General features: G+C 35.3%; 1 long non-coding RNA gene across 21 annotated transcripts; it reads right to left on the bottom strand.

The window, feature by feature from the left end:
- Positions 1-10820: 10820 nt before the first annotated feature.
- On the bottom strand, positions 10821-16607 carry LOC129808628 (uncharacterized). 21 transcript variants are annotated; one of them, XR_008752419.1, is made up of 6 exons: positions 16192-16607; positions 15227-16071; positions 13781-14984; positions 13285-13540; positions 13043-13164; positions 10821-12683 (listed from the first exon to the last, which is right to left on the bottom strand). It is a non-coding gene; the product is annotated as an uncharacterized LOC129808628 (long non-coding RNA). The 21 variants fall into 21 exon arrangements; XR_008752414.1 differs by having other exon boundaries at positions 13781-14864; positions 15227-16607; XR_008752420.1 differs by having other exon boundaries at positions 13781-14971; positions 15453-16607.
- Between the last annotated feature and the right edge of the window lie 13 nt (positions 16608-16620).

Here is a 16620-nt window from a genome sequence, read left to right as displayed (position 1 = left end):
AAGACTGCGCTTGAAAATACGCACAGCCCAATTAAAAAGGTTAATATTGCACTTAAAAACACGCATAGCCCAATCAAAAAAGATTAAGATTGAGCATAAAAACACACACAGCCCAATCATAAAACGGTCAAGACTGCGCTTAAAAACACACATAGCCCAATCATAAATCAGTTAAGACTGCGCTTAAAAACACGCGCAGTCTTATCATAAAACGGATCAGATTCCGCTTAAAAACAAGCTTAGCTCAATCATAAAACCGTTTTATGATTGAACTGTGCGTGTGTTTAAGCGCAATCTTAAGGCAGAATCACATTAGAGATAAACGTAGCCTCACCGTATTTCGTTAATTTACGCATATTCAATAACATTCTTACGCAAATTCTCGATTACCGCATTACCTTATCTCATACTCGGTGGCACAAAGAGTGTTTCTTGAGTGCACCTGATAGAGCACATGAATGCAAGTTAGTGCCTTAGCTGTGGCTTTGCTAGATGGTAGATAGGGGCAGTAGGAATCTCGTTGATCCATTCATGCGCGTCACTAATTAGATGACGATGCATTTGACTATTAAGAGAGTCATAGTTACTCCCGCCGTTTACCCGAGCTTTCTTGAAATTCTTTACATTGACATTCAAAACACTGAGCAGAAATCACATTGTGTCAACACCCGTTAGAGCCATTACAATGCTTTGTTTTAATTAGACAATCGGATTCCCCTGGCCCGTGCCAGTTCTAAATTGATTATCTGTTAATTATCGTTGAAGAGTTCTCTGCAGTGCTAAGTTGAAGTTTAGCAAGGGTTTATTTCAACGCAAATGATTCCAAGCCCGTTCCCTTTGCTGTGGTTTCGCTAGATGGTAGATATGGACAGTAGGAATCTCTTTAATCCATTCATCCGTGTCACTAATTAGATGACGATGCATTTGGCTATTAAGAGAGTCATAGTATACACCCACCATTTACCCGGGCTTTCTTGAATTTCCTCACATTAACATTTAAAGCCCTGGTCATAAATCACATTGTGTCGACATCCGTTAGATTCATCCTAATGCTTTATTTTCATTAGACAGTCGGATTCCCCTGGTCTGTGTCAGTTCTGAATTGATTGTTTGTTGATGGTCCTTGAAAATCTCTTTACTGTGCCTAATTAGAGTTCAACAGGGTATTCTTTTCCCGCTAATGATTCCAAGCCCGTTCCCTTGGCTGTGGTTTCGCTAGATAGTAGATAGGGACAGTAGGAATCTCGTTAATCCATTCATGCGCGTCACTAATTAGATGACGATGCATTTGGGAGAGCCATAGTTACTCCTGCCGTTTACCCGCGCTTTCTTGAATTTCCAATTGCCTCTGCAAGCGAAAGCAATAATATTTTAAAACACAGAGAATTTCCCTTTACCTCTGCAAGCGAAAGCAATAATATTTTAAAACACAGAGAATTTCCCTTTGCCTCTGCAAGCGAAAGGAATAATATTTTAAAACACAGAGAATTTTGCTTTACCTTTGCAAGCGAAAACAATAATATTTTAAAATACAGAGAATTTCCCTTTGCCTCTGCAAGCGAAAGCAATAATATTTTAAAATACAGAGAATTTTCCTTTGCCTCTGCAAGCATGGTAGTACTTATGGGTATTAGTTGGCAAATGTATTATATAGAAATCAAGCTATATGAATGGGGCATGGTAGTACTTATGTGTATTAGTTGTCAAATGTATTATATAGAAATCAAGCTATATGAATGGGGCATGGTAGTACTTATGGGTATTATTTGGCAAATGTATTATATAGGAATCAAGCTATATAATGGTGAGGTATTTTTGTAGCTTTTGTTGTTTTTGTTTGATGATGTGTATGCTTTTCGTTTTGCTGGCGTCTGAGGGACGCTTGAGTTTTTGGGACGCTTGTATTTTTTGCTGTGCTTACGTTGCGATCACAGATTGTAATGTTTGCTCGGCGTTGGCTCCGGCTTCGGCTCCGGCTTCGGCTGCGCCTACGCCTACGCCTACGCCAAGCGCCTCGCAGTTTGAATGTGTGATCAGTGTTGATTGTTTTGCACTTACTGATGTATGCTGCATATGCATGAAAATGACGTGATTGAGGCAGAAAAGCAATTTTCGTGACATTTTGGGGCATGCAGCATATGCTGCATGCACATGCAGCACGTTCTAGAAGTATGCAAATGATGCAAAAGGTGAATAAAAGTCGTTTCCCTTAATTTTTTGACAATGCAGCATATGCATGATGCATATGCTTCATGGTGAATATTTTAAAAGTTGCGCATATGCTCAATGGATCTTGTGTCCAAATTTGAGCAAAATCGGCCCAGTGGTTCAAAAGTTATTGGAGAAAATGTGTAAAAAAAATTTAAAAAATATATATGTATGTGAAAAACCAAGATGGCGGACGAAAGTCAAAAATGTCAAAAATGATGGATCATCTAGACTATATAATAGCGTGTGTCAAAATAAAAAATTTTTTTTAGATCTTTTTGGCCCAGGCGGAAAAATGTTCTATATGATGAGACAATTAAATGCTTCTTAGACATGAAAAATATCGGACGTTGTTTAGAGGTGCTCCAAGGCCACTTTAGGTACAGTGAAAATCACCAAAAATTCATAAATTCGGCCGGAATAAATTTCTCAACGACAAACTACTGAGAATTTTATCTCAATATTTTAGTGGAATATTGCTAATTTAGTAGACAATGTTTTTGCAAAATTTCATTGAGATCGGATAAGAAATAGATTTTTAAAAAAACAATTGGTAAGTTCAAAACTTTAAGAAATAAGAATGTGCCAACTCACATATTCGCTAATAATTCATCTTCTAGTGATCAGAAGTTAATTAATGATAGATCATTGGAAAGGTAATGAGTTGTACTATAATGTTTGTAAACATACCAAGTTTGGAAAATCACCGCAAGGTGGCTCAAACATGAAATGTCAGTAAAATTTGCCAAAATTTTACCCTAGAGTTGGTAACTTGAAAATTCATCTATAGAAAACTTAACAAAATATTGAAGTACTGTCTTTTGCTGATCGTAAAGGATACTTAGGATTACTTATTAACTATATGACCCCCCGTTCCGACCACTATAAATGCATGATTTGTGTGATAGAGGCTTTTCCTACAAAAATACAAACACTCTACCTTAGAGCAAAATTCACTGGAAATTGTCTAGAGCGCACTGAAAATGTAATTCTATGGAAACTCTATCAAGTGGAATTCTTCAGGGGGCCACCTTGATTAGAATCAAGCGTCAATTTGATCTTTAACATCTACTTATTAAGCACAAAGGAAATTTCTTGAGGACATAGGACGCGTTCCAAACATTTTATTTTCTTTTTTTTCCTCACTTTTTAAATTGATCTAAAAAGTAACAAAAAATGTCCTAATGTTTTCTTATGTTTTCAGACATAAGAAAAAGATTGGGCGCTGTTTAAAAGTAGTACAATGGATTTTAAATTGTGGATTTTAAATCTGTCTTTCCACTTTACTTCAAGATATTTAAAAAGAATGCCTTAATTTCTAATTCTTTTACAGTGCTATTACACAAGGCTTTCCACAATTTAACTTTACATTAAATTTTGAGCATTAAGATGTTACAATGATAATGATTTTACAATTTAATTGTTTTTACAATGGCCTAAAACGCAAAATCCTTTCCTCCTAAGACCTGTCCTTGACAAATTTCTTTTAACCCCCAAAAGAAATCTTCATGTAAATTTTTTACGAAGCTTTTTTTTAATTTACCCAAGTGGCAAAATATTTTTCTTTTATTTTTCTTGACCCGGTCTTTACATCGTCTTAAAACACAATGTCCTTTCATCCTAAGACATATAATAATGATAAATTTTTTCTAGCCCCCCAAGACGTTTTCAAGTAAATTTTTTACGAAGTTTTGTTTTTAATTTACCAAAGAAGCAAAATCTTTGTTTTTTTTTAATTTTTTTTACCCTGTTTTTACATCGACCTAAATCACAAAATCTTTTCCTCCTAAGACCTGTCCTTGATATTTTTTTTTAGCCCCCAGAAGACGTTTTCATATAAATTTTTTACGAAGCTTTTTTTTTAATTTACCCAAGTAGCCAAATATTTTTTTAATTGACCCTGTCTTTACGTCGACCTAAAACAAAACACAAAATTCTTTCCTCGTAAGACCTGTCCTTGATAATTTTTTTTAGCCCCCAGAAGACGTTTTCATATAAATTTTTTACGAAGCTTTTTTTAATTTACCCAAGAAGCAAAATCTTTGTCTTTTTACCCTGTTTTTACATCGACCTAAACCACAAAATCTTTTCCTCCTAAGACCTGTCCTTGATATTTTTTTTTAGCCCCCAGAAGACGTTTTCACGTAAATTTTTTACGAAGCTTTTTTTAATTTACCCAAGAAGCAAAATCTTTGTTTTTTTTCTAAATTTTTTTTACCCTGTTTTTACATCGACCTAAATCACAAAATCTTTTCCTCCTAAGACCTGTCCTTGATATTTTTTTAGCCCCAAGAAGACGTTTTCACGTAAATTTTTTACGAACCTTTTTTTTTTTAATTTACCCAAGAAGCAAAATCTTTGTTTTTTTTTAAATTTTTTTTACCCTGTTTTTACATCGACCTAAATCACAAAATCTTTTCCTCCTAAGACCTGTCCTTGATATTTTTTTTAGCCCCCAGAAGACGTTTTCACGTAAATTTTTTACGAAGCTTTTTTCTTAATTTACCCAAGAAGCAAAATCTTTGTTTTTTTAACCCTGTCTTTACGTCGACCTAAGACAAAACACAAAATTCTTTCCTCGTAAGACCTGTCCTTGATAATTTTTTTTAGCGCCCATTAGACGTTTTCATATAAATTTTTTACGAAGCTTTTTTTTTCAATTTACCCAAGAAGCAAAATCTTTGTTTTCTTAACCCTGTTTTTACATAGACCTAAAACACAAAATCTTTTCCTCCTAAGACCTGTCCTTGATATTTTTTTTAGCCCCCAGAAGACGTTGTCACGTAAATTTTTCAGGAAGCTTTTTTTTTTTTAATTTACCCAAGAAGGAAAATCTTTGTTTTCTTAACCCTGTTTTTACATAGACCTAAAACACAAAATTCTTTCCTCGTAAGACCTGTCCTTGATATTTTTTTTCAGCCCCCAGAAGACGTTTTCACGTAAATTTTTTAGAAGCTTTTTTTTTAATTTACCCAAGAAGGAAAAGCTTTGTTTTTTAATCCTGTTTTTACATAGACCTAAACCACAAAATCTTTTCCTCCTAAGACCTGTCCTTGATATTTTTTTTAGCCCCCAAAAGACGTTTTCACGTAAATTTTTCACGAAGCTTTTTTTTTAATTTACCCAAGAAGCAAAATCTTTGTTTTTTTACCCTATTTTTACATCGACCTAAACCACAAAATCGTTTCCTCTAAAGACCTGTCCTTGATATTTTTTTAGCCACCAGAAGATGTTTTCACGTGAATTTTTCACGAAGCTTTTTTTTTAATTTACCCAAGAAGCAAAATATTTTTTTTATCCTGCTTTTGAATCGTCCTAAAACGCAAAATCCTTTCCTTGCGAGAATTGAAATTTGACAGATATCTTAAGAGTCCAAATGTAAGTAATGCTGAAATCGAGAAATTAACCGGAAGGTGTGTCATACCACTATCTGAAAGATTATAATAAGATTATTCAAGAATTTTATGACTGTTGCTGAGAAGTCAGGACTAAGTGGCCGAACCTCTAATATTCAGGACAAGAGGATGTAACAGAAAGTGCAAGAGGTTTTTGAGAAGCAATTCGATCTTTTCTTGTAAAATGTTGGCAAATAAATGAGAATACATTGGAGCTTCGTTCATAAAATCAAGAGGAGGAATGATTTAATAACCTTCAAACTTCAGGCTGTTCCCATTGGACCGAAAAACAGCGTCAAAATGCTAAAACAAGGTTGCGGAAACTTAACGTTCATCTTTTCAAAGGTTTCAAGGCTATGGGAAACATATTTAACCCGTCCTACACTCTAGAAGATTAAGAAATACTGGGGAATTTTGAAGACAAATCTCAGGAAAATGGGTCAGACATCTGAAAGCTTACCAGATTTTGATAGGAAGTGTTAGAAATCCGTTCAAAACCGTGGGTTTATCATGTCCCTAATTGGGGGAATTAGGAAGAAGGTGTGATAATTCAATGAGACATCATTGGATTAAAAAAAACACCAAAATTTACATGCTTTTATAAAACATTAGATATGGAGATCTGGTGCCAGAGATCCTTGGGTACCCACGCGAATTCGGTCCTGGTAAGAGTAATAAAGTAATACAGAATAAAATAAAATAAATAAATAAAAATAATTATTTCAATTCAATTTTTTCAATGTTTTTTTTTATTTGTTCTCTTTTTGCTGCAAGAGCGCTTGAAAATTAGTTTCATTTTTTGTCATTGTATTATACGACTTGGAATTTTCAAGGCCAATGAAAAAATTCCGTATGTATTTTTAACTGATTTAGACGAAATGTAGAAATGTAGTTTTTTCTGATAGATCTTGAAGTTTTACACACGTTCGATCAATTTTAACTGCTCAAACGTCAAGAAAGAACAGTTTTAACAATCGTGTTTTATCAACATATCGTCGGTTCCGAAGAATACTATTGTAAGTCTACTTACAATAGTATAAAAAGATGGTATTATTGGATGCAGAAACCTTAGATCTATAACCCCACAAAATTTTATGTTGATTAAGATATTCCTGCAAAAGTTACAAGAAAAGAACTTAAAATCAGCGAGCCCAATTATTGAGTTTTTTGCCCACAATTTTGCTATAATTAATTTAAAAGTAGTGTTAACTAGGAGATATTCAATGCGTAAGTATGATAAAATAGTTTCAAAAGCTGAAAGTATACTAATTGCAGTGAAATTAATGAAAATAAATTTTAGCTGTCAAACTTCAAACCTTTCTCCTGTAAAGTTTACATTTTGGACTTACAATAGTCTTCTTCGGAACCGACGATATCTCGATCCTGGTTACCAAACGGTAAGAGATATTGACTTCTCACCTTCGCTGACCCCACCCCCACGAGTCAACATTTTCTATCGAACTGATTTACCAAAATTACCCCCACTCCTTTATCCCCTCCAAAAACATGTTTTTGACTTTGAAAACAATTGGCCTTGGCGATTTCGCTCATTTTTGGAAATGTTTTAGAGGTAGTCCAGTTGAAGATTTCGTCCTTTGACACCTTTTACCGAAAAAATCGTCAGTGTCAGTTTTCAAAGGTCAAAGGCCTAATTTTCACCCGATTTGGTCAATTAATTACTTAAAACTTGAATTTTGAAACCCTCTTCATGAACAATTTTCAACTTCAAGACGGTTTTGTGGTGATTTATAGACAAATTAAATTCGTCAATAATTTTATATGCACCAGAAGAATTTCGAAAATGCATAAAGGCAAAGATTTTTCTCTGGTGTTCGAGCGGTTCGCCAAGCCTGGGACGCTCTGCCTCCCGTTTATTTGGTTAAATTTTTTATGCTGAAATTCACTGCTGTAAAAGTTTAAAAGCTTATCTCCTACATTCCAAATAGTATTTTCTGAACGATATTGGTGTCTGAGGACAAAATTTTCGCCTTAGCTATATCTAAAACATATCCAAAAATGAAAAGGATCGATGGTTTCGATCTGAAGATATGTCCAAAATAGTGATCTCTAGAGGGGAAGAATAGACATTGGGATGAAACTGAAGTTACTGGATCGACTTATGGGGGGAACTCAGAATATTCCAAGTTGATATCTCCATTATATTGTCCATTAAATGGGATAAAATGATTTAAGTGAAAAATTTATGTGAAAATGTTTTTTGGGGATTTAAAGAAATTTGTCAAGGACATGTCTTAGGAGGAAAGGATTTTGTGTTTTAGGTCGATGTAAAAACAAGGTCAAAAAAATTAAAAAAAAAAGATTTTACCACTTGGGTAAATTAAAAAAAAAGCTTCGTGAAAAATTTACATGAAGAAGTCTTTTGGTGGTTAAAAGAAATTTGTCAAGGACAGGTCTTAGGAGGAAAGAATTTTGTGGTTTAGGTCGATGTAAAAAAAGGGTAAAAAAAATTAAAAAAAAAAAAGATTTTGCTACTTGACTAAATAAAAAAAAAGCTTCGTAAAAAATGTACGTGAAAACGTCTTCTGGGGGATAAAAAAAATATCAAGGACAGGTCTTACGAGGAAAGAATTTTGTGGTTTAGGTCGATGTAAAAATTGGGTAAAAAAACAAAGATTTTCCTTCTTGGGTAAATTAAAAAAAAAGCTTCGTAAAAAATTTACGTGAAAACGTCTTCTGGGGGCTGAAAAAAAAAAATTAAGGACAGGTCTTACGAGGAAAGAATTTTGTGTTTTGTTTCAGGTCGACGTAAAGACAGGGTCAATTAAAAAAAAATTTGCTACTTGTGTAAAATAAAGAAAAAAGCTTCGTGAAAAATTTACGTGAAAACGTCTTCTGGGGGCTAAAAAAAATATCAAGGACAGGTCTTAGGAGGAAAAGATTTTGTGGTTTAGGTCGATGTAAAAACAGGGTTAAAAAAAACAAAGATTTTGCTTCTTGGGTAAATTAAAAAAAGCTTCGTAAAAAATTTACGTGAAAACGTCTTCTGGGGGCTAAAAAAAATTATCAAGGACAGATCTTACGAGGAAAGAATTTTGTGTTTTGTTTTAGGTCGACGTAAAGACAGGGTCAATTAAAAAAATATTTGGCTACTTGGGTAAATTAAAGAAAAAAGCTTCGTGAAAAATTTACGTGAAAACGTCTTCTGGGGGCTAAAAAAAATATCAAGGACAGGTCTTAGGAGGAAAAGATTTTGTGGTTTAGGTCGATGTAAAATCAGGGTAAAAAAACAAAGATGCTTCTTGGGTAAATTAAAAAAAAAGCTTCGTAAAAAATTTATATGAAAACGTCTTCTGGGGGCTAAAAAAAAATATCAAGGACAGGTCTTAGGAGGAAAAGATTTTGTGATTTAGGTCGATGTAAAAACAGGGTAAAAAAAATTTAAAAAAACAATGATTTTGCTTCTTTGGTAAATTAAAAACAAAACTTCGTAAAAAATTTACTTGAAAACGTCTTGGTGGGCTAGAAAAAATTTATCATTATTATATGTCTTAGGATGAAAGGACATTGTGTTTTAGGACGACGTAAAGACCGGGTCAAGAAAAATAAAAGAAAAATATTTTGCCACTTGGGTAAATTAAAAAAAAGCTTCGTAAAAAATTTACATGAAGATTTCTTTTGGGGGTTAAAAGAAATTTGTCAAGGACAGGTCTTAGGAGGAAAGGATTTTGCGTTTTAGGCCATTGTAAAAACAATTAAATTGTAAAATCATTATCATTGTAACATCTTAATGCTCAAAATTTAATGTAAAGTTAAATTGTGGAAAGCCTTGTGTAATAGCACTGTAAAAGAATTAGAAATTAAGGCATTCTTTTTAAATATCTTGAAGTAAAGTGGAAAACAAAATTTCTCTAAAAGGGATAACACAGATTTCAATTTTTATATTTAAGGTAACTCCGGTGACTCTATCCATGCCTTTATCACTGAAATGGGACCTTTTATATAATCAGAGCAGGAGTTCGTAGACAAACGAAATGCAGTACTATGTGTTCCTTACAAGAAGAAAAAGAGACTTCTTAAATATTTTATTTGAGTTTCAGTATAGAAATTGATTTCTTGACAATCGTACTTATTTTTCTTAATTTTTAACCAATTTAAAATCCATTGTACCACTTTTAAACAGCGCCCAATCTTTTTCTTATGTCTGAAAACATAAGAAAACATTAGGACATTTTTTGTTACTTTTTAGATCAATTTAAAAAGTGAGGAAAAAAAAGAAAATAAAATGTTTGGAACGTCCTATGTCCTCAAGAAATTTCCTTTGTGCTTAATAAGTAGATGTTAAAGATCAAATTGACGCTTGATTCTAATCAAGGTGGCCCCCTGAAGAATTCCACTTGATAGAGTTTCCATAGAATTACATTTTCAGTGCGCTCTAGACAATTTCCAGTGAATTTTGCTCTAAGCTAGAGTGTTTGTATTTTTGTAGGAAAAGCCTCTATCACACAAATCATGCATTTATAGTGGTCGGAACGGGGGGTCATATAGTTAATAAGTAATCCTAAGTATCCTTTACGATCAGCAAAAGACAGTACTTCAATATTTTGTTAAGTTTTCTATAGATGAATTTTCAAGTTACCAACTCTAGGGTAAAATTTTGGCAAATTTTACTGACATTTCATGTTTGAGCCACCTTGCGGTGATTTTCCAAACTTGGTATGTTTACAAACATTGTAGTACAACTCATTACCTTTCCAATGAGCTATCATTAATTAACTTCTGATCACTAGAAGATGAATTATTAGCGAATATGTGAGTTGGCACATTCTTATTTCTTAAAGTTTTGAACTTACCAATTGTTTTTTTAAAAATCTATTTCTTATCCGATCTCAATGAAATTTTGCAAAAACATTGTCTACTAAATTAGCAATATTCCACTAAAATATTGAGATAAAATTCTCAGTAGTTTGTCGTTGAGAAATTTATTCCGGCCGAATTTATGAATTTTTGGTGATTTTCACTGTACCTAAAGTGGCCTTGGAGCACCTCTAAACAACGTCCGATATTTTTCATGTCTAAGAAGCATTTAATTGTCTCATCATATAGAACATTTTTCCGCCTGGGCCAAAAAGACTTTTTTTTTTTGAAACACCCTACTGCTCACGATTTGCATGACCAGAGAGTGTCTAACCCTACCTAAAATACCTACCCTTCCCCTATGCGCACAAAAACTATCTCTTTTTGATAGTTCTTTCTTAAAAAAAAAATAGACACCCCCTGCTCACGATTCGCGTGAGCAGAGAGTGTCTAACCCTACCTAAAATACCTACCTTTCCCCTATGCAAACAAAAACTATCTCTTTTTGATAGTTCTCTCTTTAAAAAAAAATAGACACCCCCTGCTCATGATTTGCGTGAGCAGAGAGTGTATAACCCTACCTAAACTACCTACCTTTCCCCTATGCGCACAAAAACTATCTCTTTTTGATAGTTCTTTCTTTAAAAAAGAAATAGACACCCCCTGCTCACGATTTGCGTAAGCAGAGAGTGTCTAACCCTACCTAAAATACCTACCTTTCCCCTATGCGCAAAAAAAACTATCTCTTTTTGATAGTTCTTTCTTAAAAAAAATAGACACCCCCTGCTCTCGATTCGCGTGAGCAGAGAGTGTCTAACCCTACCTAAAATACCTACCTTTCCCCTATGCGCACAAAAACTATCTCTTTTTGATAGTTCTCTCTTTAAAAAAATATAGACACCCCCTGCTCATGATTTGCGTGAGCAGAGAGTGTATAACCCTACCTAAACTACCTACCTTTCCCCTATGCGCACAAAAACTATCTCTTTTTGATAGTTCTTTCCTAAAAAATATAGACACCCCCTGCTCACGATTTGCGTGAGCAGAGAGTGTCTAACCCTACCTAAAATACCTACCTTTCCCCTATGCGTACAAAATCTATCACTTTTTGATAGTTATTTCTTAAAAAAAATAGACACCCCCTGCTCACGATTTCCATGACCAGAGAGTGTCTAACCCTACCTAAAATACCTACCTTTCCCCTATGCAAACAAAAACTATCTCTTTTTGATAGTTCTTTCTTTAAAAAAAAAATAGACACCCCCTGCTCACGATTTGCATGACCAGAGAGTGTCTAACCCTACCTAAAATACCTACCTTTCCCCTATGCAAACAAAAACTATCTCTTTTTGATAGTTCTTTCTTAAAAAAAAAAATAGACACCCCCTGCTCACGATTTGCATGACCAGAGAGTGTCTAACCCTACCTAAAATACCTACCTTTCCCCTATGCAAACAAAAACTATCTCTTTTTGATAGTTCTTTCTTAAAAAAATAGACACCCCCTGCTCACGATTTGCATGACCAGAGAGTGTCTAACCCTAACTAAAATACCTACCTTTCCCCTATGCGCACAAAAACTATCTCTTTTTGATAGTTCTTTCTTAAAAAAAAATAGACACCCACTGCTCACGATTTGCATGACCAGAGAGTGTCTAACCCTACCTAAAATACCTACCTTTCCCCTATGCAAACAAAAACTATCTCTTTTTGATAGTTCTTTCTTAAAAAAATAGACACCCCCTGCTCACGATTTGCGTGAGCAGAGAGTGTCTAACCCTACCTAAAATACCTACCTTTCCCCTATGCGTACAAAAACTATCACTTTTTGATAGTTCTCTCTTTAAAAAAAAATAGACACCCCCTGCTCATGATTTGCGTGAGCAGAGAGTGTCTAACCCTACCTAAACTACCTACCTTTCCCCTATGCGCACAAAAACTATCTCTTTTTGATAGTTCTTTCTTTAAAAAAGAAATAGACACCCCCTGCTCACGATTTGCGTAAGCAGAGAGTGTCTAACCCTACCTAAAATACCTACCTTTCCCCTATGCAAACAAAAACTATCTCTTTTTGATAGTTCTTTCTTAAAAAAAAAAATAGACACCCCCTGCTCACGATTTGCATGACCAGAGAGTGTCTAACCCTACCTAAAATACCTACCTTTCCCCTATGCAAACAAAAACTATCTCTTTTTGATAGTTCTTTCTTAAAAAAATAGACACCCCCTGCTCACGATTTGCATGACCAGAGAGTGTCTAACCCTAACTAAAATACCTACCTTTCCCCTATGCGCACAAAAACTATCTCTTTTTGATAGTTCTTTCTTAAAAAAAAATAGACACCCACTGCTCACGATTTGCATGACCAGAGAGTGTATAACCCTACCTAAAATACCTACCTTTCCCCTATGCGCACAAAAACTATCTCTTTTTGATAGTTCTTTCTTAAAAAAATAGACACCCCCTGCTCACGATTTGCGTGAGCAGAGAGTGTCTAACCCTACCTAAAATACCTACCTTTCCCCTATGCGTACAAAAACTATCACTTTTTGATAGTTCTCTCTTTAAAAAAAAATAGACACCCCCTGCTCATGATTTGCGTGAGCAGAGAGTGTCTAACCCTACCTAAACTACCTACCTTTCCCCTATGCGCACAAAAACTATCTCTTTTTGATAGTTCTTTCTTTAAAAAAGAAATAGACACCCCCTGCTCACGATTTGCGTAAGCAGAGAGTGTCTAACCCTACCTAAATTACCTACCTTTCCCCTATGCGCAAAAAAAACTATCTCTTTTTTATAGTTCTTTCTTAAAAAAAATAGAAACCCCCTGCTCACGATTTGCATGACCAGAGAGTGTCTAACCCTACCTAAAATACCTACCTTTCCCCTATGCGCACAAAAACTATCTCTTTTTGATAGTTCTTTCTTAAAAAAAAAATAGACACCCCCTGCTCACGATTTGCGTGAGAAGAGAGTGTCTAACCCTACCTAAAATACCTACCTTTCCCCTATGCGCACAAAAACTATCTCTTTTTGATAGTTCTTTCTTTAAAAAAGAAATAGACACCCCCTGCTCACGATTTGCGTAAGCAGAGAGTGTCTAACCCTACCTAAAATACCTACCTTTCCCCTATGCGCAAAAAAAACTATCTCTTTTTGATAGTTCTTTCTTAAAAAAAATAGACACCCCCTGCTCACGATTCGCGTGAGCAGAGAGTGTCTAACCCTACCTAAAATACCTACCTTTCCCCTATGCGCACAAAAACTATCTCTTTTTGATAGTTCTCTCTTTAAAAAAAATAGACACCCCCTGCTCATGATTTGCGTGAGCAGGGAGTGTATAACCCTACCTAAACTACCTACCTTTCCCCTATGCGCACAAAAACTATCTCTTTTTGATAGTTCTTTCTTTAAAAAAGAAATAGACACCCCCTGCTCACGATTTGCGTAAGCAGAGAGTGTCTAACCCTACCTAAAATACCTACCTTTCCCCTATGCGTACAAAATCTATCACTTTTTGATAGTTATTTCTTAAAAAAAATAGACACCCCCTGCTCACGATTTCCATGACCAGAGAGTGTCTAACCCTACCTAAAATACCTACCTTTCCCCTATGCAAACAAAAACTATCTCTTTTTGATAGTTCTTTCTTTAAAAAAAAAATAGACACCCCCTGCTCACGATTTGCATGACCAGAGAGTGTCTAACCCTACCTAAAATACCTACCTTTCCCCTATGCAAACAAAAACTATCTCTTTTTGATAGTTCTTTCTTAAAAAAAAAAATAGACACCCCCTGCTCACGATTTGCATGACCAGAGAGTGTCTAACCCTACCTAAAATACCTACCTTTCCCCTATGCAAACAAAAACTATCTCTTTTTGATAGTTCTTTCTTAAAAAAATAGACACCCCCTGCTCACGATTTGCATGACCAGAGAGTGTCTAACCCTAACTAAAATACCTACCTTTCCCCTATGCGCACAAAAACTATCTCTTTTTGATAGTTCTTTCTTAAAAAAAAATAGACACCCACTGCTCACGATTTGCATGACCAGAGAGTGTCTAACCCTACCTAAAATACCTACCTTTCCCCTATGCGCACAAAAACTATCTCTTTTTGATAGTTCTTTCTTAAAAAAATAGACACCCCCTGCTCACGATTTGCGTGAGCAGAGAGTGTCTAACCCTACCTAAAATACCTACCTTTCCCCTATGCGTACAAAAACTATCACTTTTTGATAGTTCTCTCTTTAAAAAAAAATAGACACCCCCTGCTCATGATTTGCGTGAGCAGAGAGTGTCTAACCCTACCTAAACTACCTACCTTTCCCCTATGCGCACAAAAACTATCTCTTTTTGATAGTTCTTTCTTTAAAAAAGAAATAGACACCCCCTGCTCACGATTTGCGTAAGCAGAGAGTGTCTAACCCTACCTAAAATACCTACCTTTCCCCTATGCGCAAAAAAAACTATCTCTTTTTTATAGTTCTTTCTTAAAAAAAATAGACACCCCCTGCTCACGATTTGCATGACCAGAGAGTGTCTAACCCTACCTAAAATACCTACCTTTCCCCTATGCAAACAAAAACTATCTCTTTTTGATAGTTCTTTCTTAAAAAAAAAAATAGACACCCCCTGCTCACGATTTGCATAACCAGAGAGTGTCTAACCCTACCTAAAATACCTACCTTTCCCCTATGCGCACAAAAACTATCTCTTTTTGATAGTTCTTTCTTAAAAAAAAATAGACACCCACTGCTCACGATTTGCATGACCAGAGAGTGTATAACCCTACCTAAAATACCTACCTTTCCCCTATGCGCACAAAAACTATCTCTTTTTGATAGTTCTTTCTTAAAAAAATAGACACCCCCTGCTCACGATTTGCGTGAGCAGAGAGTGTCTAACCCTACCTAAAATACCTACCTTTCCCCTATGCGTACAAAAACTATCACTTTTTGATAGTTCTCTCTTTAAAAAAAAATAGACACCCCCTGCTCATGATTTGCGTGAGCAGAGAGTGTCTAACCCTACCTAAACTACCTACCTTTCCCCTATGCGCACAAAAACTATCTCTTTTTGATAGTTCTTTCTTTAAAAAAGAAATAGACACCCCCTGCTCACGATTTGCGTAAGCAGAGAGTGTCTAACCCTACCTAAAATACCTACCTTTCCCCTATGCGCAAAAAAAACTATCTCTTTTTTATAGTTCTTTCTTAAAAAAAATAGAAACCCCCTGCTCACGATTTGCATGACCAGAGAGTGTCTAACCCTACCTAAAATACCTACCTTTCCCCTATGCGCACAAAAACTATCTCTTTTTGATAGTTCTTTCTTAAAAAAAAAATAGACACCCCCTGCTCACGATTTGCGTGAGAAGAGAGTGTCTAACCCTACCTAAAATACCTACCTTTCCCCTATGCGCACAAAAACTATCTCTTTTTGATAGTTCTCTCTTTAAAAAAAAATAGACACCCCCTGCTCATGATTTGCGTGAGCAGAGAGTGTCTAACCCTACCTAAAATACCTACCTTTCCCCTATGCAAACAAAAACTATCTCTTTTTGATAGTTCTTTCTTTAAAAAAGAAATAGACACCCCCTGCTCACGATTTGCGTAAGCAGAGAGTGTCTAACCCTACCTAAAATACCTACCTTTCCCCTATGCGCAAAAAAAACTATCTCTTTTTGATAGTTCTTTCTTAAAAAAAATAGACACCCCCTGCTCACGATTCGCGTGAGCAGAGAGTGTCTAACCCTACCTAAAATACCTACCTTTCCCCTATGCGCACAAAAACTATCTCTTTTTGATAGTTCTCTCTTTAAAAAAAATAGACACCCCCTGCTCATGATTTGCGTGAGCAGGGAGTGTATAACCCTACCTAAACTACCTACCTTTCCTCTATGCGCACAAAAACTATCTCTTTTTGATAGTTCTTTCTTTAAAAAAGAAATAGACACCCCCTGCTCACGATTTGCGTAAGCAGAGAGTGTCTAACCCTACCTAAAATACCTACCTTTCCCCTATGCGCAAAAAAAACTATCTCTTTTTGATAGTTCTTTCTTAAAAAAAAATAGACACCCCCTGCTCACGATTCGCGTGAGCAGAGAGTGTCTAACCCTACCTAAAATACCTACCTTTCCCCTATGCGCACAAAAACTATCTCTTTTTGATAGTTCTCTCTTTAAAAAAAAATAGACACC

The sequence above is a fragment of the Phlebotomus papatasi genome, chromosome 4 (genome assembly GCF_024763615.1).
Source record: "Phlebotomus papatasi isolate M1 chromosome 4, Ppap_2.1, whole genome shotgun sequence".
NCBI classification, from domain to species: Eukaryota; Metazoa; Arthropoda; class Insecta; order Diptera; family Psychodidae; genus Phlebotomus; species Phlebotomus papatasi.
Note: the sequence above shows the minus strand (reverse complement) of the source record. Positions and strands in the feature narration are given on the sequence as shown.